We start from the raw sequence: 18,824 nt of genomic DNA, 5'->3' as shown, positions 1-18,824 counted from the left end.
TTTAAAAAAAAAAAAAAAAAAAAAACTACAAAATGCAGCCATTCCTTTTAAAGATGAGTAGGAATCTGTATAAAACTGATGTAGGAGTGCCAGAAGCCAAGTCATTAGAAAATAAGAGATTGCAATCTATTTGCATTGGCCAATCTGACTTCATGAATATTGAGCAGATCTATTTTCTAGTTTCTAGACTTTTCACAGCAACTTTTCCTTCATCCCCCAAAGGATCTTTAATCTTCCCAAATTGCAGATTTCATTTAGATAGAGGAAATGGCCTCACCATGATTAATCGGGAGCTGTCCTAGACGACACGGTAGTTTGCCCAAGTGCTCAACTTTGGGGACATTTCATTAACTGTGCCCTCTGGAGTTAACAAGAGTTAACAGCTTTCTAATGTCAATCTATGCCTATGGGATCCTAATCGAAAGACAAAACAAATGCAATCCGGCAGATTTTATAGAACAGAGTTCCAAGTTTTAACTAAAATCATTGGTCGTTGAAAACATGACCCTGCTTCACATGTCTACACAGTGGGTCAACTGAATATTCGTGGTTTATTTGTTAACTCCTAAAAACAAGTACTTTGTGGATAAACATAGGCTTTGGAGAAAGTCTCCACTGGAACCTACCCCAAAACTGTTAAGAAGTCTGTAGCATAGGGAGATGAACATGAGGTTTGGAGTCAGAAGACCTGGGCTTGGGTTTGTTTTAACAACTTCCTGATTATATTATTTGGGGGCTCAGCAACTTCTTGGTCATCTGATCTGGGGGCAAGCCCACTAACTCTCTTTGCCTCATTTTCCTCCTCTGTAGAATGGAAATAAAAATAATCACTTTCTAAAAAGGTTGTCTGAAGAATAAATGAGGTGATATATTTGAATGGGCTTTGTAAATGTAAATTTCACAATCAATATTACATATTGTTACTAGCTAATGCCCTTAAAAATGGACTGTCATAAGGATATAATGTTCCTGGATGGTTTGTGCATTGTTTCTGCCCCTGTAATCTCAGTGCTATGCTAGTGGCACAGGTGCACTAAAGAGAACTAATTAGGTCGTGAAAATCACCATTTATTAAATACATATTACTTGTCCATTTATAATAATATGCATATATATCCTCATATAATCTCCAGAAAACCATACTGATGAGGCATTATTGTTAATATCCCTATGATACAGATGAGAAAACCGAGGTTCAGAGAAAATGAGAGCTGAGCTTTCACAGCAGCCTTTCTGACCTCAAAATCCATTTTTGCACACTAGGCTGTTCTATGAGTCCATTACCTAGGGGTCTCTACCACTGGAGTTCTACAGTTATTTGAGGTCTCTAACTAGACCAGCCAGTAAGACCCAGGCAAATTAAAGACTGCCTTGAAGGTAGGAAAGGCTGCAGGGTCTTGCATAGCAGATGTTGAAAGCCACCTGGTAATTCCTTGATGGTTTCTGGTTTTTTGTTTTGATATTTCTTCTATGCTTTCTAATTGGCTCCTGGGACTCCCAAAAGATTTGCATCTTGTCTCCTTGACTAGACTACTGAAAACATTCTGAGTATCATACGCAGTACTTGTATTTCTCCTTGTTATCTACTATACTTTGATCAAAAAATATGCTTTGGTTTGATTTGGGACTTTCAACTCATTTTACCCTCTTATAAATTGCATTCATGTGGTCTGAAAATAAATCTTACACATAGATCCATTCCCTATACAGCGCCATTTATCACTTTTGCATGTTTCTGTTGCTATTTTCCATTTCATGTATGTAAATTTGGTCTTTCCAGTTAGACACTTGCAACCACAAGGATTATTTATTTTCCTAGAATTTTTCACAGCACCTGGGTACACAGAAAGAGCTCAGTAAATACTTAGGAAATATTGACTAAGTGAAGCTATAAAGTATAGTACATAGGAAATATCTCTTTGTGAGATTTGGAAAGCATTTCTGAGATAATCTTATGTTACCAACAAAACTGTGATGACTTTCTAATATCTACTATCATCTTCTTTTTTTAACCAGTCATTAACACTCAATTATCCAGTTTTTTGAAATAATAATTAGTTCATAAATGCAGGATGTAAAGTCTGTGAACCCTGAAGTACAATCTGTATAATGTGAAAAGCTCATTGTTCCTTCTTGGTGCTAAAAAGATCTAGAAGTGCAGTTAATTCCTACATCTATGACAGTCACTAAAAATGCATGAACAAATGTTTGTGGGTTGTGTGAGCACACACATACATCGCGTACATCTGACACTGGCAACTCCCTGATGTGAGTGCCAAGGAGACGCCAGGGTGGGCTGTTCTGAATAGCACAATACCCCCACTGAGCTGCTACATGAGGCTTTCTGAAAATCCCACTGCTCTGCTACAGAACCCTCAGAGCCCTCCCCAGACCATTTTCTCAGAAGCTTCTTATAGTCTGCTGGGTGCTCAATGGCACACAGTAGCAGAGAATGAGTGCCCCAGGTGGGAGCAGAACAGAGTCCAGGAGAATTCTAGGTATGGTCCACAAATATGCTTCTCTCACCAGATGTTGCGTTGGCTTGTCCTGCTGCCTGTTTCTTTTCTCACCTTCGAGACCATGTGAGTCTGTGCCTAGTTTGGTTTCTGCATGTGAAAACCAGGTCCCCAGGTACTTTGATAGCTAAAGTACTAAGCATCATCTCCACACTGCCTTGCCATACACACCTTCTCTCTCCATACTGCATGTCCTCTTTAGTGAAACCCCTAAATCAAATGGATGATTTAGCAGATTTCAGCATTTCCCTTCAAGTTGCTGATTTCCATTAACTGGAGAGAGTTATCAGTATCACATATGATAAAAGAAGACCTTTAAATCAGAAGCTTAAAGGTTTGTCTGAATGTAAACATAAAGGCTTACGAAAATGAATCTCACTTGGGCGACCCAAACTATAAGACAAGAAGGGCTTGCCTTTTATATTACATTCTCTGCTGCTGCTGCTGCTAAGTCACTTCAGTCGTGTCCGGCTCTGTGCGACCCCATAAACGGCAGCCCACCAGGCTCCCCCGTCCCTGGGATTCTCCAGGCAAGAACACTGGAGGGGGTTGCCATTTCCTTCTCCAGTGCATGAAAGTGAAGGAAAAAGCCAGTTTACAGGAAGAGGGAAGAATAAAGCTAATCAGAGGGAAGACAGAAGCAAGCAGAGAAAATACTGATATAATCCAAATTAATAGATCAAGTTATTCATAAATTCCTGCCACCTTCCTGTCCTTGAATCCCATGGGATAGTCAAATAGTACATCATTAGCTTTTCTCATGATAGTAAATGAAAAACTAAACTTCTATTGTTTGCCACCAAGATAATGTAACTAATAAAGAGTCTTACATTAGGAATGCACATTTTCAAAGGGGTTCATTAATTCCAACTGATGCTATATTTGTTAAGTGCCAGAGTGTGAAATACCTTGACATAAATGGGCAGGTGGTCACCAAACCAGAGGAAGCCTCTTCAAGCAAGGTACTGGCAGGGGTGGTAGAGAAGCTGGTCAGTCAAATAACACAGTCTGTGAGGCTTATTGCTGACAAGCACAGGCTAACCAGTGGGAAGGTCAGAAGACTGAATCCAGGCCTATACCTAAACTATTTTTTAAGTTTTTATTTGTTTGTTTTTTAATGTGGACCATTTTTTAATGTCTTTTATTGAATTTGTTACAATATATATATATATTTTTTTCCTTCTGGCCACAAGGCATATGAGATCTTAGTTCCCTGACGAGGGATTGAACCCATATCCCCTGCATAGGAAGATAAAAGTATTAACCACTGGACTACCAGGGAAGCCCTTATAACTAAACTTTTAAGAAGCAAACTAGAAACGAAGAGAAACCCACACAGCTAAGTGACCTAAATACACTAGGAACTGAATAAAAACATTGATAGGGCTAGGAATCGTGCAGGGATTTCAAGTGACCTGGAACATGCAAGCAGAAGGCAGCTGGCTGTCAGTAGGCCAAATTAAACAGGAGGTAAAATATGGCAAGAATAACTCATGAGCTGTTTTGGGGGCTCAGAATCTTTGGCTTATCTTCCCAGACTTAAAGAACAAGGCTCCTGAAGAGGCAAGAAGTAACACAGGCTCTATCTACAGTGTCGCATGAAGACTAAAATGGAAGCCACTGAAATTTTTAAAACGAGTCCATTTGTGTGTGTATATGACTTCAGTAAGACAAGTAGACATCTCAGAAGCTCAAGGTAACTATTAGCTGGCATAGATGGCCTGCTCCAAGATATCACAGTAATTGTCTTTTAGCTTCATAATCATAAAGAGGGCTGCCATCTGGGTGAACCCTAATCAGATCATGTCCCGATTCCAACCAGGGAAATAGAACATGGGGGTTACTACCCACATACCCCATCAGGCCTGAAATAAGAGGTCTGCCATTAAATATTGAATTGGTACGCAAAAAGCCAAACTCAGGATAATTTTATTTTTATTAGGTTTTCTTCCTAATCCTCTATCATGTTGGCCCATTTTGGAAATTTGAAAATGTGATGTGGTTGGGGGTGGGAGGACTCCTGCCTCAGTTCACTGCCTCTAGCTCTCTGCTTTCCTGGAATCCTTTCTTTTCTCCCTTGAAAGATCTGCAGTTGCTTGGTTGAGCATCATCACTACCTGGAATCTTGAGGTAGCGATAATCTTTCAAGTAGATCTTTCAAATCCTGGTATGTCTTTCAAGTAAGATTAGGACCCTGCCAATAACTAGGGGTGTGCAACTCCCCCCAACAGACTGCAGGAAATAAGGAGAGAAAAGAAAGGGTTCCAGGAAAGCAGAGAACTAGAGGCAGTAAACCGAAGCAGGAGTCCATCCCACCCTCAACCACATCACATTTTTAAATTTCCAGAATGGGCCAACATAATAGAGGAACAGGAAGAAACCCCATTACAACCAGTTACCTGATACAGTAACACTGGGATGGACAATACTACAGGCAAGCACTTTACTACACTTATTTATATTAATTAATTACTTAATCATCAAATAACCCAATGAGACACTCTTGTTCTCCATTTACAGGTGAGAAAATACAGGTTAGGTAACTTTCCCAAAGCCATAAATAAATCCATCTTCAAACCCAAATAACCTGACAGTCTGGCTCAGAGTTTCTGCTCTTTTTTTCTAAGCTATATAATTTTATTTTTTAACCATTAAAAAACTGAAGTGCAGTTAATTTACAATGTTATGTTAGTTTCAGGTGTACGGAAGGTGATTCAATTATGCATATCTACATACATATGTGCAATATTCTTTGCCATTATAGGTTATCACAAAATACTGAATATCGCTCCCTGTACTGTACAGTAGGTACTTGCTTTTTATCTATTTTATATATAGTAGTGTGTGTGTGTGTGTGTGTGTGTGTGTCTGTGTGTGTGTTTTAACCCTCCCCCCCCACCCAGAATCCATGCTCTTGACAATCATGCTCTGCAGCTGCTGCTGCTAAGTCGCTCCAGTCGTGTCTGACTCTGTGCGACCCCATAGATGGCAGCCCACTGGGCTCTGCCGTCCCTGGGATTCTCCAGGCAAGAATATCGGAGTGGGTTGCCATTTCCTTCTCTGATGCATGAAAGTGAAAAATGAGAGTGAAGTCGCTCAGTCGTGTCCGACTCTTCGCAACCCCATGGACTGCAGCCCACCAGGCTCCTCCGTCCACGGGATTTTCCAGGCAAGAGTACTGGAGTGGGGTGCCATTGCCTTCTCCGAATCATGCTCTACTACCGTTCAGAATGGGAACAAACTTTACCAGAACTCTTTGGATTCTAATGATGACTACTCACCAACAACTCAGAGGCTAGATGAAAGCCAAATTAGACATTCACCTTGATCTGGGATGGTTCCAGAACCCTGCCCTCCTCGCTCCAGCCCAGTCAGTGAGCCCTAGTGCATTGTATGAACAAGCCTGTAGATGCCTCAGTAGAAGGCTAAGCGTAGGCACACTCAGGCTGACTGAATCAGGATTTTTTTAAGTTCCGAAGAAAATCACCGCTAAACAACTGATTGAAGACATATTGATGGTTACATGAGAGAGGAAAAACAAAACAGGAAGAACAAATCCACTGTAGAAACATAAAACTTTGATTCTTAGGGCCTCAGCTTCATTCTACCCTTCATTTTACAAATATGAAATGGAAACAGAGAAAGGAAGTGGCATGCCCCAGAGCTCATAATTGTTCAGTATCAAAACAGAAGATAGGATAACAACAGCAACAAGAATAACAATAAGAAAATATTAAGCACTTATTGAAGACAATATGTTCCAGCGGTTGTGATAAACACTTAAGATACATCAGTGTATTTACTTCTCAAGATATCCTAAGGAAAACCTTATCATTCTCATTAATAATAATAATAATAATAAGGCTCAAAGTGGCTAAACCACTTGCCTGAGGTCAGAAATTCTAAGAGGTATCACAGTGTGAAAGTTGCTCAGTCGTGTCCAACTCTGCGACACCATGGACTATCCAGTCCATGGCATTCTCCAGGCTAGAATACTGGAGTGGGTAGCCCTTCCCTTCTCCAGGGAATCTTCCCAACCCAGGGATCGAACCCAGGTTTCCCACATTGCAGGCGGATTCTTTACCAGCTGAGCCACCAGGGAAGCCCAAGAATACTGGAGTGGGTAGCCTATCCCTTCTCCAGCAAATCTTCCCGACCCAGGAAATGAACTGGGATCTCCTGCATTGCAGGTGGATTCTTTACCAGCTAAGCTACCAGGGAAGCCCCATATCTGGGTGTCCAATCCAGGCCTTTCCAACCCCAGAACCTCCTGATTCCTTCTCCTGAGTTTTCCAGGTAAGACTTGAAAAAAAATGCAGTTATTTTCTGCCCTGAAAATGGCTAGTTTCTCTTTCCCAGTCTGAAGAGAAATTTCTCCCCATACTGACTCAGATTCAATTCCCCAATTCTCTGAGGGTTTCTAGGTCCCTATATCACTTTCAAAACCCCACTTAAAAATGGGACAATGCTATTTTCCAGCTAACCTATTTCCTAAGGAGTTAGCTAAGGGAATAACGCATATGAAGTGAAAGAGATGTGCTCCACAGCTGTAAGGTTATGTTATTTATTACTGTGGTTGTTTTTTGCTTTTCTGGATTTTCTCTTCCTTTTCACATTGCCTCTCTGGAAGAGTCATTACCAACAGTAACACCAAGAGGCTCTGGCCTGTCACCTCATTTGTCCTTACCCTGCAGTGACATAGGACAACTCCCCTCAAAGGTGAGAACACTGAGGCAGGAACAGGTGAGTGGGTGAGTGAGCAATGTAAGGGCCCAGGGCTTAGCTAGCCAGGGCATAACTGCAGGTTAACGTCCATGGCAGGATGTCTCAAGAGAGCGACTTCGGAGCAAGCTAAGACCCTGGTTCTTCTCCCTAGCACTTAATAAAATGCAGGGATGGTTATCCCCCTAGCTTATCACCAGACGGGCTCAGAAAATAAGAATAAAGTGTCAGATAGATGTTTGGCTTGAACTTGATTCAACTCTGCTTGCCCAAACTCTCTTAAATAATAAAAATAATAATATCCTCGTTTTACAGAAAACTGAGGCACATAGATGTTAAGTAATTTGTCCAAGGTCATCAGGACAGTAACAGCAGGGTCAAAAGTCAAACCTATCCGTCTGGTTCCAAAGTGGGTAACACTTCACTATAAAACACTTGCTTCTGTTTCCTATTAAAAACTGGTAAGTGTTCAGAAGTCTGTTTTAGTCAACACAAATTCTTTCACTGATCTTTGAAAAACACACTGTAAATGTTTCTTCCCTTTGGATTAAAGTGATAACATGTCTGCTTGATCCTCCTTAAAAATGCAAGGTAGTATAATCTTTTGCAAAAAATGAATGATATCCTAAGGGTCTTAGTTAGGCTGCATGGGGCACCTCTTTAACCCAAGTACAAAAAAGATGGGCCAGCCTGGAGAATGAGGCACAGAAAGTAAAGACCCAGAATGAAAGAGTTTTCCTTCCTTTATAAGTTTTTTCTAGAATCCATCTAACTTGACACAACAGATAAAAATTGTTTGCCCTGTTAGTTATGAAGACTCTTCAAACCTCCATCCTACACTCTGTCCACATACCTCTTTGAACTTAGCATAAAAAGCTAAAATAAATGACTCACTAAAATTAGGTCTGTAGATCATCACTCAAACTGAACTAGATATTATATTAGATTGGCTACCTATATCATGTTTCATAATTTAACAAGTGTGTCCACGCACATTAGATCATTTCATTCCCACAGGCAGAGGAAAGGGCACTACCCTTCATTGACCAATGCCCACTGTGTGCCAGGAATACGGTAAGATTTCTATCTGTGCTTTTTCTCTACTCTTCACAGAGCCCGAGAGGAACTGGAAGAATTCTACAGGTAAGTAAACTGAACCTCAGAGTGCTTGAGTGAATTTCCAAAAGTCAGACATCTGGAGAAAGGCTGACATTCAAACCTAGGTCCTCTGAGTCTAAACCCCATTGCTGTACCCCATTATTCCTTCATGGTGCCATAAATCCCACTGATGCACTTGTGAGCATTTACAAATCTAACTGCTTCACTTGTGTGTGCAAATGCCCTCTGAAGAGTGCACCAAAAAATGGAGTCATTAGCTCAAATCTCAGATGTGGGTTGGTCAATGTGCCCCAAGCCACAATCACAATACCTGCCTATTTCACTGTTTCACTCGCACGGTGTTATTCCTGAAAAGTGCTATGTGGATACCATCTGCTCCATTTTGTGAAGCCATCAAAGAGCTATAATCCTCCCAGTGCAGTTGTATTTTTCCAGTTTCAGGTTTCAGAATCCTGAGCAAGCTGTCAAATACCTGGCCCAACACCACTTCTTCTGTAGTATCTGGATCAGGGCCCTGCCCACAGTGGGTGACCTATCAGTGCTTTCTGTTTATTTCCCTTCTGTTGTCTCCTTTCCTCCATTGGGGCATAACTCTAACTACTCCAAGCATACACCTTGTTGATGCCTACCATAAGGCCACTGTTGACATTTCTTTCTTCCCCGCCACATCCTGTGCAACCACCATCCCCTTTCTTATCTTCCTAACCAAACTCCATCCACCCTGCAAGGACAATCTAAAGTCCCAGGCTCTCTGTGATAGCTTCCTCAATCCACTGCAGGTATCAATCTATCCATTCCTGCTCCTCCCAAATTTTAAAACATTCATCATTTGTACTACAGTTCACATTAAACTATAAATATAATAGAAAAGAGGTTATGTGAAAGCACCAAGTTCTGCCATTCTTACTGAATGCTTCTTTCTGTTCTTACACATGTTGATGGTTAAGTGGCTCATGCGTGATACTTTTAATCTTCTTGATGAAGCTATAACCACTGTGATAGCAGGGCCCTCATCCTACTTCATTTCTTCACCAGCTTCATTTCTTCACCTACTTCATTGCTTCATGTCTTCACTTCCACCAACACTCCTAACAGTGCTTAGCATACAAGATACACAAAAGATGTTCATTAATGGGTTTTGGGCCTATGTGCTAAGTCATGTCCAACTCTTCATGATCCCATGGACTATAGCCCACCAGATTCCTCTGTCTATGGAAACTTCCAGGCAAGAAGACCTTTGGAACTAGAACCACAGCAACAAGAGATAAGCAACCTAAATGTCCATCAACAGATGGAGGGATAAAGGAGATGTGGTATATACACATAATGAAATATTACTCAACCATAAAAAAGGAACAGAACTGGGTCATTTGTAAAGATATGGATGGACCTAGAGTCTGTCATACAGACTGAAGTAAGTCAGAAAGAGAAAAACAAATATATTTATGCATATATGTGGAATCTAGAAAAATGGTATAGATGAAACTATTTGCAGGACAGGAACAGAGACTCAGATGTCGAGAACAGATGTGTGAACATGGGGGGTAGGTTGGGAGGGATGGGAGGGACATACACACATTACCATGTATAAAACAGATAGCTAGTGGGAACCTGCAGTTTAGCACAGGAAGCTCAGCCCAGTGCTCCCTGGTGACCTGGAGGCCTGGGGTGGAGAGGGGTGGGGGAGGTTCAAGAGGGACAGGGTGTATGTATACATAAAGCCGATTCACTTTGTTATATGGTAGAAACCAATACAACATTGTAAAGCAACCATAACCCAATTAAAAGAAAAAAATAAAAGATTCATGAGAAACCTATGAGACGAAAGTGCAATGGGTAGAAAGGAGTAACCGCACGCTGTCCTCTGGCGGCAAGCTGCTCTGCCACACCGCCGGTGCTGTTGACGGCGGCGTCCGGAGCTGCCATGCACTGCAGACCATGCTATTCTGAACCATGGCATGTAAATTAAGGAAAGTTATAAACGGAAAGATCCTTCCATGCCTACCATATGCTGGTCCTTTACACTCATTCTTTGCTACTTCTCATTACAAGCCTCTGAGTTGCACGCTATAATTATGCTTATTATGCAGATAGGGGAAGTGAGGCATGAACCTGTAACGAAATGGCCCAAGGTCACAAGACTTAAAAATTAGTGGAGCCAAGACTCACTCTTTTTGACTCCGAGTCTGTTGGAGCAAGGGAATGTTCCCTGCTCTAATTTACTACCTCGCTGTGCATTCCAGAAGTTGGAGAAGTGGGAGGAAGCATGGAATCTGGTGAAAAAGCTAAGGACTCAAAACATTGTGAAAAAAGTAAAATGGCATCCTAAGAATTTCTTGAATTTTTCAGATAAGTGTGAAGATATAGCCCAAAAAAACCATCTCAAACTGGGCATTTATTTGAAGTCTCATGTTTTATCTTTTTAAAAATTCATGTAGCTTTTAATATCTTTTACTGCATATCCATCTATGTTTTAATATTAAAATATTTTTAGTTATTTATAATGGAGTCAACCTGACATCTTAGGTAGGTCCTGCATGACTCTCAAAAATCATAGATATGCACACACTGCTATATTTAAAATGGATAGCCAACAAAGACCTATTATATTACACATGGAAGTCTCCTCAATGTTATGTAGCAGCCTGGATAGGAGGGGATTTTGGGGGAGAAGGGATACATGTATATGTATGGCTGAGTCCCTTCTCTGTCCACTTGAAACCATCACAACATTGTTAATGGGCTATATCCCAATACAAAATAAAAAGTTAAAAACAAAAAAAAGAAAATCTCCCTGGAAATAACCACAATCCAGCCAGGGGATTATGTCACTGGCATAAAGATGGATGATGGGGAATTAGGAGATCTCAGTTTTAGACCCAGCAAAGTCTGTAACTCAGGATGAAAAGGCAATACAGTGAGCCTCCCAATTTATTTTTACATTTGAGGAGTAAAGAGTGAAATGGATAACCTCTAAGGGTCTGTCTCATCAAGGATCTGATTTCACTCATCATACATTTTGACCTGCTGGGAAATCCTGGAAAGAAGGCAGGATGCTACACAGGTCACCCTTCTGGATAATGACGACCTCTGCTTTTATCATTCAGATACAGGAAGTCAGAAGACATGGCATTAGGAAAGGCATGACAAATAAGACAAAAGTCGAATCGGGAAAAGACCATTAATATAAGTAGCTTCTAATTAACTGGATAAAGGATGAGGTTTTGTATGTCTTAAACGAGGCACCTCAAAAAGCTATTTATCATTATTTTCATAATCTATATTTTGTATGATCATGTTTAGAGCCTGAATTATTTTTTTTTAATGAAGCAGTTAATTTTCTGGCCTCAAGACCATGCAATTAGTGGCAAAGAATTCTCTGCCATATTAAAGAGGCAAAAAGATTTGAAGTGAAACAGAAATTATCACCAAGCTCTTTCTTCCATTCTTGCCTTTCTCCATGTGCTATAAGCCTTAACACTAAAGTTTCCTAACATCTAAGGTCTGTTTTCACTTTTACCCCCTACCAACCATAATTTGACAGTAGATCATATGCTCAAAGTTTTAAACGTAACAGTCATGGAGAAAGTCTTAAAATATTTCGTATCTAGGATATTTGTGTATGTGTGTGTCTGAGAGAGGGGGTAAAATGTGAGGCAGAAAGATGAAGAGGAGGTATGAGTTTGGTTTACTGTTTCACTATTAGTAAGAGATAAGGTGCTTATGTTTCTGTTGGGTCTGGAAAATGTTTCAATACCTGCTTTTAAATGATGGCACTTGGGCTGGGTTGTGACAGCAACAGAGTAGACAACATTTTAGATCAATTTCCCTTATTTTAAATTCTGAAAACATCTGTACATCTATTACTCTCACTTCTACCCATTTTTCTTCAAAATTAATGTCTTGTTTGAAATCATTTTCAGTGAGGAAAAACAAGGGGAAAGAATAGATTAGAAGGAGAAGTGAACGGGGACTAGAAAAATAGAGGTTGGCTAAATATTGCCAACATTTGCTGGTGCCAAAGAATATATTCTGCAGATGTGTTTGTATATTGTCATTGACTAGGCAATGAACTCTTTGTCCCACAGCCAAGAGCCTACAGATCTCTAGGTCCAAAATGCCAGCCAGTTCCTAGCCCCACAGCTGTCTCAGCTTCCTAGAGTGGCACTGCCAATGTTATTTGGGTTTCTCAGTTTCCCAATGGCTTTCTTACCCTCAGTTATTCTGCAAAGCAAGGGTTCTCTTTGCCAATTTACTTCCTCCTGGGCCTAGGATAATGCCACCGTTTTGTGCATCAGAGGGAAGATGAAGGAATATTACCTGTTGCTGTGGGCCAGAGGAAAGAAGGTAGGCATAAGAGAGAAGAATGGAATGAAGGGAAAGAAGGCAGGGAGGAAGCTGTTCTCTGGCACATGGGGACTGTCACAAGGTGGAGAGTGAGATGATGCTTTCAAGGCTGACTCTCCTCTGTTCTTTTAGACCACTTTGTCCCCTGGAATTGTGAACTCAGACACATTGGAACCTTCGTTCGTTCTGTAAAGGATTTCCCCAACCAACTGGAAAGGAGATGACGACTTCCTTATGAATATAATGTTTGCAGCCTGACATCTCATGAGCCCTCCTTGCCTATTCTAACTTGACAAAAATCATTTTCACATAATGATTTTATGTTATGGGAAGAACAGCCCCCAGCCCTGCCCTTGGTGTCAGCAGATGAGGCCTAGCGAGGACTGCTGCACCACTGCAGAACTCGATCAGGTTACCTAACTCCCTAAATTATTTCTAAGGCTACGCCCAACTATAAATAAGAATTGGATGATTCTTGACTTTAATACTAACCTCATTTTTATTAGCGAAGTAGTAATAAAAAAGGTTTAGGATTTGGGTCATCTAACAAATAAGACATCTCTTCTCACTCATACAATGGTCTTAGTTAATAACCTCTCTGAAACTTTTTAAGTACAAATGGAAATTGAAAATTATTTGGTCAACCTCACATTCTTCTTTGAGAACCAAGTGTGATCAAAGATTAAAAACTATGAAAAACAAACAAACAAAAAACCCTCTGCAAACTGTAAAAGGATACAGTTGGGCTAATATTAAATATTTGCAATATTAATAATGGCAACCCTTACTGGGCACTTTCTTTGCTTAGCCATTGTACTAAGGGTTTAATTCACATTATTTCATTTAAATCACAAACTTAAAAAATATCGGTATAATATCTAATTTTAGAGAGGATGAAACTGAAATACAGAGAAGTTAAGCATTTTCCCAAGACAGCAAGTGTTAGAGCCAGGATTCAGACCTAGATTTTTTAAGTAGCTAAAACTCTGAATCTGAGCCAAAGTGATCTAGAATGAGAGTCTGGCCCTACTAGGTTATGTTTTACTATTTAACCACTTCTGATCCCGGCCACTTCAATTTTCTTATAAATGATGTGCATGTGTGTGTGAAATCACTCAGTCGTGCCCGACTCTGTGTGACTCGATGGACTGCAGCCTGCCAGGCCCCTCTGTCCATGGGATTCTCCAGGTAAGAATACTGGTGTAGGTTGCCGTGCCCTCCTCCAAGAGATCTTGCCGACCCAGGAATTGAACCCATGTCTCTTATACCTCCTGCAGTGGCAGGTGGGTTCTTTACCACTAGCACCCCCGGGGAGGCCCCTTATAAATAACATGGGATGTTAAAATCTGCCTTCCTTACCTTACAAAGTAGTAATGAGAAAAACAATCTAGTTTACACTGCTTTGAGAACTGAAATAAGACAGACAAAGATAAGGAAAATATAAGGCAGAAATGAGAGTGCAGTGGTCATTTCGGTGGCAGCAATAGTAAAAACATTAGTACCGTATATTTTCTGGTTTCTATACAAAATAAAAACTACAATCTCTACTGTTTATAAGGATGTTCCTGCTAAATAAAAATATCTAAATGAAGCTTAAAAAAGTACAGTCTTTTCTACAATGCAGACATACAAAGGATTATAAGAGACTATTATGAACAAGTATATGGCAATAAAATGGATAACCTGGAAGAAATGGACAGATTCTTAGAAAAGTTCAATCTGAACCAGGAAGAAATAATAGAAATTATGAACAAATAGAAATTATGAACAATCCAATTACAAGCATTGAAATTGAAGCTGTGATCAAAATCTCCCCAAAAACAAAAGCCTAGGACCAGATGGCTTCACAGGAGAATTCTATCAAACATTTAGAGAAGAGCTAATGCCTATCCTCCTAAAACTCTTTCAAAAAATTGCAGAGGAAGGAACACTTCCAGACTCATTCTACAAGGCCACCGTCACCCTGATACCAAAACCAACCAACCAAAGACAACACAAAAATGAAAACTAAAGGACAATATCACTGATGAACATAGGTGCAAAAGTCCTCAACAAAATTTTAGCAAACAGAATTCAGCAACACATCAAAAAGCTCATACACCATCATCAAGTTGGGTTTATTCCAGGAATGCAAGGATTCTTCAATATATGCAAATCAATCACTGTGATACACCATATCAACAAACTGAAAGATAAAAAACATATGATCATCTCAATAGATGCAGAAAAAGCCTTTGACAAAATCCAGCACCCATTTATGATTAAAACTCTTCAAAAAGTGGGCATAGAAGGAACCTACCTCAACAGAGTAAAGGTCATATATGATAAGCCTACAGCAAACATTATTCTCAATTTTGAAAAACTGAAAGCATTCCAAGATCAGGAATAACACAAGGGTGTCCACTTTCACCACTATTATTCAACATAGTTCTGGAAGTCCTAGCTTCAGCAATCATAGAAGAAAAAGAAATAAAAGGAATCCAAATCAGAAAAGAAGTAAAGCTCTCCCTGTTTGCAGATGACATGATACTGTACATAGAAAACCCTAAAGATAGTATCAGAAAGTTACTAGAGCTAATCAGTGAATTTAGCAAAGTTGCATGATACAAAATCAATACACAAAAATCACTTGCATTTCTATATACCAACAATGAAAAATCAGAGGAATTAAGGAATCAATCCCATTCACCACTGCAACAAAAAGAACTAAATATCTAGGAATAAACTTATCTAAGGAGACATAAGAAATGTACACAGAAAATTATAAAACACTGATGAAAGAAATAAAAGATGATATAAACAGATGGAGAGATATTCCATGTTCCTGGATAGGAAGAATCAATATTGTGAAAATGACTATACTGCCAAATGCAACCTACAGATTCAATGTGATCCCTATCAAATTACCAATGGCATTTTTCACAGAATTAGAACAAAAAATTTCACAATTCATATGGAAACATAAAAGACCCTGAATAGCCAAAGCAGTCTTGAGAAAGAAGAATGGAGCTGGAGGAATCAACCTTCCTGACTTCATATTATACTACAAAGCTACGGTCATCAAGACAGTATGGTACTGGCACAAAAACAGAAATACAGACCAATGCAACAAGACAGAAAGCCCAGAAATAAACCCTTGCACCTATGGGTACCTTATTTTTAACAAAGGAGGCAAGAATATACAGTGGGGCAAAGACCGCCTCTTCAATAAATGGTGCCGGGAAAACTGGACAGCTACGTGTAAAAGAATGAAATTAGAACACTTTCTAACACCATATACAAAGATAAACTGAAAATGGATTAAAGGCCTACATTTAAGACAACTCTTAGAGAAAAACATAGGCAGAACACTCGATGACATAAATCAAAGCAAAATCCTCTATGACAAACCTCCTAGAGCAATGGGAATAAAAACAAAAGTAACAAGTAGGACCTGATTAAACTTAAAAGCTTTTGCACAGCAAAGGAAACTATAAGCAAGGTGAAAAGACAACTCTCAGAATGGAAGGATATAATAGCAAATGAAACAACCGGCAAAGGATTAATTTTCAAAATATACAAGCAGCTCATACAAGTCAATGCCCAAAAAACAACCCAATCAAAAAGCTGGAAAAAGACCTGAAAGACATTTCTTCAAAGACATACAGATGGCTAACAAGCACATGAAAAGATGCTCAACATACGCAAATCAAAACACAATGAGATATCACCTCACATGGGTCAGAATGGCTCTCATCAAAAAGTCTATAAACAATAAGTGCTGGAGAGGGAGTAGAGAAAGGGAATGCTCTTGCACTGTTGGTGGGAATGTAAATTGATACAGCCACTCTGGAAGATGGTATGGAGATTCCTTAAAAAACTAGGACTAAAAACACCATATTACCCAGTAATCCCACTCCTAGGCATATACCCTGAGGAAACCAAAATTGAAAAAGAAACATGTATCCCATTGTTAATTGCAACACTATTTACAATATCTAGAACATGGAAGCAACCTGGATGTCCATCAATAGATGAATGGAGAAAGATGCAGTACATATACACAATGGAATATTACTCAGCCATTATGGAACGTGTTTGAGTCAGTTCTAGTGAGGTGGATGAACCTAGAACCTATTATACAGAGTGAAGTGTGTCAGAAAGAGAAAGATAAATACTGTATTCTAATGCACATATACAGAATCTAGAAAAATGGTACTGAAGAATTTATTTACAGGGGAGCAATGGAGAAACAGACATAGGGAATAGACTTATGGACACGGGGAGAGGGGAGGAGAGGGTGAGATGTTTGGAAAGAGTAACATGGAAACTTACATTACCATATGCAAGATAGATTGCCACCGGGAATTTGCTGTATGTCTCAGGAAACTGAAACGGGGGCTCTGTAACAACCTAGAGGGGTGGGATGGGAAGGGAGATGGGAGGGAGGTTCAAAAGGGAGGGGATGTATGTATACCTATGGCTGATTCATGATGCGGTTTGACAAAAAAGAATAAATTCTGTAAAGCAATTACCCTTTAATAAAAAAATTAAAAAAAAAGAGTGCAGTACAGTCTTTTCTACTATTAGTTCATTAAAGGTTTTCCGTGCTTGATGTGTGTGTGATTTTTTGTTGTTGCTTGGAGGAAGGGTGCTATTATTAACCCTGAACAAATGTCTGCTTTTGTATTCTGTAACAAAAAATGTTTGGGGCCCTATTTTTGCAGTTTACAGAGTAGGTGAGGAAAGTCGGCGTGGCAGAGGATGGGGTTTACTCCATTGTACCATAAGATATATCTGTGCTAATACCCCATTCTGATGAGTCAACACAAACATTTTACAATGAGCAATATTGAAACAAAGACCAGGCATCCTGCACCTGGCGTTAATTTTTCATAGACTCCAGATGCCTATGCACAGAAATCTCAAGACCAGCAGTCAAAGAAATGCAAACTGCATGCAAGAGGAAGATAACAAGATAGCAAGATTTTGTCTTTTGTTCAAAAACAAAAGTGACAGTTCCATTCCATTTTACCAGGAATCTGTAAACATTCATTCAGATCCAGGCTGTTGCAATTATCCAGGTCGCTTCAGCTAGTTTTGGTTTTTTTTTTTTTGGTCCTCTTTAGGTTGAACATCTCTATAGATGAAGTGCCATCTTTATTCCTTTACTAATAGAAATTCCATTAATAGCCTTGTTCATATTCTTCGGAAGAAAATAGACTAAAAACTGGGGTGTTACTAGACACAAGTGCAGAGCGAGGCTAAGAGGAATAAAATAGAAAACGAAATCCGACATGATTGAGAATGATGAGTCAAGTAGTATTTAGAATCCGGAAAGGACAAAACACACTTGGAACACCGTGAACCAGGACTGAAACTCATCACCGAACAAACCCTATTTAGAGCTGACCTAAGCTTACGATGGTTTAAATTCAACATCCAGGGGCTGGAGGCAGCGTCTGTGAAAGCGATGGTGGGGCAGAACAGACAGGTTTCAAGGATGTTAGAGACAAGAAGGATTATTTCCTCATTGTCATCTCACTGCTGCCTAAGTTCTTACATTTTAAGTATTAATCAGTACATACAGAATTGTTTAGTAAACATCATATTTAAGGCAGTGTACTTAGGATGGTAATATGTAGGCAGAGGAAACACATGTGGTTTTTTGTTTTCTTTTTAAAAAAACTTTTATTGGCGTATAGTTGCTTTACAATATCATGTTAGCTTCTACTGGACCACAAAATGAATCAGCCATGGTAGTGGTGTAGTCGCCAAGTCATGTTTGACTCTTGCGACCTGTAGCCCACCAGGCTCTTCTGTCCATGGGATTTACCAGGTAAGAATATGAGAGTGGATTGCCATTTCCTTCTTCAGGGGATCTTCCTGTATCTTCTAGACCCAGGAAGTGAACCCAGTCTCCTGCATTGAAGGTGGATTCTTTACCGACTGAGCCACCAGGGAAGCCCTATATGTACAGATATACCTTCTCCCTTTCAGATTTACCTCCCAAGGAAACACATGGTTTTGCTCTGCAAAGACTTTACTGTGTCATATGAAAACAAGAGAAATCTTTCGAATGCTTATAATATAAAACAGAGAAACATCACAAGAGATACAGGCAAAGAACCACAATGGGGG

General features: G+C 39.7%; 1 protein-coding gene across 3 annotated transcripts in view; it reads right to left on the bottom strand.

The window, feature by feature from the left end:
* The window catches only part of DLG2 (discs, large homolog 2 (Drosophila)), a 2,340,373-nt gene that overhangs the window by 877,300 nt on the left and 1,444,249 nt on the right, over positions 1–18,824 (bottom strand). The window lies entirely within an intron of this gene.

The sequence above is a fragment of the Bison bison genome, unplaced genomic scaffold (assembly GCF_000754665.1).
Source record: "Bison bison bison isolate TAMUID 2011002044 unplaced genomic scaffold, Bison_UMD1.0 scf7180017864324, whole genome shotgun sequence".
Classification (NCBI taxonomy): Eukaryota; Metazoa; Chordata; class Mammalia; order Artiodactyla; family Bovidae; genus Bison; species Bison bison.
This window is presented reverse-complemented; position numbering and strand designations above follow the sequence as displayed.